Source organism: Xenopus laevis, chromosome 1S, assembly GCF_017654675.1.
Source record: "Xenopus laevis strain J_2021 chromosome 1S, Xenopus_laevis_v10.1, whole genome shotgun sequence".
Taxonomy (NCBI): Eukaryota; Metazoa; Chordata; class Amphibia; order Anura; family Pipidae; genus Xenopus; species Xenopus laevis.
The window spans coordinates 55,099,022-55,104,621 of record NC_054372.1 but is presented as its reverse complement, the minus strand read 5'-3'; the positions used below and the strand labels follow the sequence as shown (position 1 = coordinate 55,104,621).

The 5,600-nt window shown below is 43.2% G+C and overlaps 1 long non-coding RNA gene across 1 annotated transcript; it reads right to left on the bottom strand.

The window, feature by feature from the left end:
* Positions 1-471: 471 nt before the first annotated feature.
* LOC121399299 lies at positions 472-5,277 on the bottom strand. The gene is made up of 2 exons (XR_005964890.1): positions 4,341-5,277; positions 472-2,055 (listed from the first exon to the last, which is right to left on the bottom strand). It is a non-coding gene; the product is annotated as an uncharacterized LOC121399299 (long non-coding RNA).
* Positions 5,278-5,600: the final 323 nt, after the last annotated feature.

Genomic DNA, 5,600 nt, shown 5'->3' with positions numbered 1-5,600 from the left:
TAAAGACAAATCTATAAACTGCCAAACAACCATCTAAGATATGGTAACATGGTATGGATATGGTAACTTGACAGTGTTCTGTTAATTTCAAATCAGTATGTCCTATTGGAGAAATATCAGAGCTCTATAAGGCGTAACTGCTGCCTCTCAACCTTTTCATTTAATCTAGCATAGCTTTTTTGTCACAGTCAGGGCTGTCATGACATGCTGGGAGTTGTAGTTCAGTAACAGAACTTGTGGCACTATTTTAATATTACTGCTGGACTAAGCTGTTTTAAAAAGTGTGAAAAGTGTTACCTTACTAGTGTGCAGATCAGAGGGGAAAGGTGTATTTATATGTTCTATATTCATATTTATGAGAGAGACAAACTGCATAGTTCATGTTTATTAGACAATCCCTGGAACACTCCTTAAAAGACTGCTAAAGTAACTATGTGTGAGACATTTCATAGGACAACTGTACTTAGTAACGCACACAACTAATTTTAGAGAAAAATATTTTATTACTGTCGTTTAAAAGTGGTTTTAGTGTATAATTTGGGACCTGCACAATAATTAACTCAAAGCCATTCAGTGATATGTAACACCCACTTGGCAACCCCCCTGGTGCCAAGCTTGTACCGTCTTACCAACTCACGTCCTGAGTCCCCTTTGCAAAGTGAAATGGTACTGGGAAGTTCCTCTCTTGGCAGTGCCTCCTCCTAATGGGATCCGGGAATACTCAGCGGGTGTAAAACTCCATAGAAAGTTGCTATTTAGTGGGCAGGTGGGGGTTGTTTGGGCTTGTGTACCTGAAATGCCAGGACCTATTCTGACTCCTAGTCCAGACCTACTTGAAGGTACATAGAAATCCCGCTGCAGAATGCAATTATAACAAATAGTCCAGAAAGTGTTAAATGTTACTAGCACAATTATGTTCATTCAGATGTAGATCATTCTCTTGTGCTTCCGGAATAAATTAAGAACTTCCAGACAGAGAGGGGCTTTTATACAGACAGATCATCTTCATATAACACAAAGATTGTGAAAATTTTAAAAAATATATCCGTATATACGCATATAATCTGGGCTTAGTGATGTACCTCATATGGTGACATATAAGGATAGTAAAGGGCAGATTTAGTAAGATTTAAATTTTGGAGTTGGGATTTTTCCTACTAGTTTCTAAGCTGCTGTGTAGTAAATATTTGTATTAATTAATGATTAGCCTGATACTGTGACATTTGTATTCTGTATATACAGTATATTGTGAGTCAGTCCCTAAGCTCAGTAAGTTACAGCAGCATGAGCAGTGAACCGGCAGAAAATACAGGGAGCTACTAGGGCATCGTTGGAGGGGGGGTGTGTGTGTGTATAGAGCTCACACTTTTAGAAAATGTGGTTGGGTGGAAGAACAGGGAAGTGATACAAACAGATCACACATTGATCAGGCCACTTAAAAAGACAGTCCTGGTACTGCCCCCTGGTGTTATGTATACTGTGCTCATAAAGTCACATTTAAGTGAGTCACCTATGAGACTTCCATAAATGCAATGGAGAAACATTGCAAGGTATAAATTCTAATTTTGTCTAAAAAAAAAAAAACGATAAAACGAGTTTAAATCCCAAGTTTTAATTTTTTAAAAAAAAAATTCAAGGTTTGAAAGCATAGTCGTCCTTATAAAGACGTCACTGTCTCAATTATATCGCGTTTTCTTCCCGGCTTCCATACAGTCCTGACGTCTCCCCGCGCTGTCCTGTGATTGGATGATTTCAATAGTAGCGGGCTACTTCAATTAAGAAAGCAGCAGTAGCTGCTGCTATTGTGGTGGAAGGGATTTCTGTAGAGGTGCATTGAGAAGCGACAGGAGTGGGAGGCTTTAAACTTATATACCGGCATACAAGAGGGAAGGGATCTAAAGCAGAGCTGCAGCAGGCAGACAGTAACCCATCTTCTTTTACTTACACCCCCTAGGGAGAGCAGGAGACGTGCAACTGTGCACTCTCCTATGGGCGCCAGTCCTTCCGTTTTCTTCTTCCCTCCTGATCGGTATCCTCACTATGGCTGACAATCTGCTGCGGGATGAGAATCAAGAAAATGTTCAGTCCCAAAAGCTACTCGTCCCTATGGGGAGGGTCGCACCGTTTGGAGGTCCTACAGGAAAACCACCAGGGAATAAAGGTTCTGAAAGTGAGTAAGCGTGCACGGAGCCCATGACTACCGGCCACAATGGACAATATAAGAGCAGCGGGGATGTGCAATTTAACTAAGCTGCTTGTCCGCTAGATTCGGTCCCACCATTTCCATAGTGAATGGTCCCCAGTTTCTTCGCCACTTGCATGCCCCCTGTTATCCAGCTTCTTCTACAATTCCCAACATCCTCTAGGGTGTGTTGGGGTTTATAAGTGTACGTTCCCCACTGTTGTAGGTTAGTCGGAGGGCTGACTGTACTACACAAGCTATGTGCATAGGATGGAGGAGGCCATACCTACTTAGGACGCCATTTCCGTGACCTGGAGGTCGGCGTCTGAACCGTGTGTCCAGCAGCAGATAATACATTTTTAGGCCTAGGACTGCTGTTACTATACTTGCACTGCCCTATTTACTTTTGGGCCTTGTTAGAAAATGTCAGCCATTTCTTGGCTTGTAGCCATTGGCACATTGGACTGTTCATGCCACTAATCAAGTTACAAGCCCTAATTTGGCACATGGTATTACAAGTATCTGCTGCAACAGAATTTTGTCACATGTTGTTTATTGTCCATAAATCTGTCCATATGCTTCTTGTACTTGTCTGGCCAGGTCCTTTCTTTAAATCCTGTTTAATTTCAAGGTGTAGCTTATTGCTGTACCTGACTTATATTGAGCCTGTGTGATGTACGTTGCCTGCATGACTTTGTTTAGGCCTGAGTTACAGCATGGTGGAAATCTTCCAACACCCTGGAATTGGACCTGCTTGCATGTTATGAGCTGCCACATCCAGTTCACTTAAACAAAGCTAACATTTATTGCGTCTCTCATGTAGAATATGTTTTTGGGTCTGCTGGGATGTTCTACATTTGAATAAAAGGGGGCTCATTCAAGGCATGTTTAAGTTACCAATGTACCTATTATAGCAAATACCTCAAGTGCTGTTGTAAATTGCTTTGCTTTGACACTTTTATTAGGCTTGTGGGCTGTGTTGGGTCTCTGTATTTAAAATGACAGGGCATAGTTTCTGTCATAGTCCAGGCATGGTACAAGGTGATGATGACAATGACAGATGGTGTTTGTTGACCGGCCAATGTTGGGCAGCAAAATGACTAGGAATAACTTTTTGATTTATTACTCTTAATCCGTGCTGTCCAACTTCTATGGTACCGAGGGCAGGAATTTTTCCAATCTACATGTTGGTGGGCCGATAACGGAAGCCAGTGTTAGCCACTCCCTGTTTTAGACCACACCCACGTTACCACAAGACCAAGCCCACATTAATAGCACACCAACTCAGGCCTAAACAAAGTCAGGTACAGTAAGATACAGCAACAAGCTACACCTTGAAATTAAATGGGATTTAAAGAAAGGACCTGGCCATAAGTACAAGAAGCATATGAACAGATTTATGGACAATAAACATGTGACACGTTTCTGTGGCAGTAGATACTTCTAATACCATGAGTCAAATTAGGGCTTGTAACTTGATTAGGGGCATGAGGAGTCAATGTGCCAAGAAATGGCTGACATTTTGTAACAAGACCCAAAGGTAAATAGGAGAGTGCAGTGCAAGTATAGTAACAGCAGTCCTAGGCCTGAATATTATCTGCTGGACACACGGGTCAGACGCCGACCTCCAGGTCACGGAAATGGCGCCCTAAGTCGGTATGGCCTCCTCCATCCTATGCACGGAGCTCGTGTGGTACAGTCAGTTGCAGAAGAAGCTCAGGATAACAGGGGACACGCAAGTGACGATGCTACTGGGGACCATTCTCTGTGGAAATGGCGGGACCGGATCTAGCGGACAAGCAGCTTAGTTAAATGACACGTCCCCGCTGCTCTGTTATATTAGCCATTGTGGCCGCTAGTCATGGGCTCCATACACGCACCTGAGTCTGCTGGAGGGCCGGCTTGCTCACTTTCAGCGCCTTTGGCCCCCGGTGGTTTTCCTGTAGGACCCCCAGAACGGTGCGACCCCCCACAGGGACGAGAAGCTTTCGGGGCTGAACATTTTCTTGATGCTCATCCCGCAGCAGATGGTCAGACATAGTGCGGATACCGACCAGGAGGGAAGAAGAAAGCGGGGAAGGACTGGCGCCTGTAGGAGAGTGCGCGGTTGCACGTCCCCTGCCCTCCCTAGTGGTGTAAGTAAAATACTATGGGTTACCGTCTGCAGCTCGGCCTTAGACCCCTTCCCTCTTGTATGCCGGTATATTGATCTAAAGCCTCCCACTCCCGCCGCTTCTCAATGCGCCTCTATCACTATCCCTTCTACTACAGCTGGCGCTGCTCTCTCAATACAAGTAGCCCGGGACTATTGAAATCAGCCAATCACAGCACAGCGTGGGGAGACGTCACGGACTGTATGGAAGCCGGGAAGGAACCTGGAAGAAAACGCGATATGATTGAGACATTGACGTCTTTATAAGGACGGCTACGCCTTCAAGCCTTCATTTTTTTTGCAGTGTTTATAAAGCGCCAACATATGCTGGAGCGCTGTACAACAGAAGGGCGTGTTTATGAAACATACACAATACAGATACTGACTGATACAGCAGGTGAAGTCCTGCTCATTAAAACTCGGAATGTCAAATTTTTATCTTGTTTTTTTCAGTTTTACATCATAAAATTTAAAATTCTACCTCACAATGTTTGTCCATTGCATTTATTGAAGTCTCATAGGTGAGTCACTTAAATGTGACTTTATGAGCACAGTTTGCATAAATTATAACAAGCAGCAATTAGTTTGATGGGCACAGACAGGTCAGCCATACAGGAACATGAGGCAACATGGAAATCCCTGATACAAGAGAGTTAAACACCAGGGGGCAGTACCAGGACTGTCCTTGTAAGTGGCCTGATCAATGTGTGATCTGTTTGTATCACTTCCCTGTTCTTCCATCCATCCAATCACATATATGCATATATACTTAGCAAAGGAGAAATTAGGAAGTTTGTCCTTAACAGGATTCCATCAAGTTGCTGACTAGCATTACTTTCAACCAGCAAGTCCTACCTGAGTGGCACAAACAACTTTTATTCTCAATATCAAGAAATAGTTGGAGATATAAGTATATTTGGATATCTTAGATGGTTGTTTGGCAGTTTATAGATTTGCCTTTCTTTAATCATTCACCAATAAGCAGAACAAAACTGTCTAATGAGGCATTTGCCCCTCTGCGGCCTAAATGTGGGATGGTTTCTTCAATCGATAATGGGGAAGACTGTGGGCACCTGGGTGTCCATCTAAACATTTGGCCCACAACAAATAGTCCTGGAGGGATAGCAGGGACAGTCACAACATCGTTACTATGTTACTACATTACTATATTACTATAAATTATTTCACAGAACCATGTTCTGACTTCCAGGAAATTGGGCAAAATATTGCAAAAATCATACTATTGGCTCACTGTTAGTGTATGTG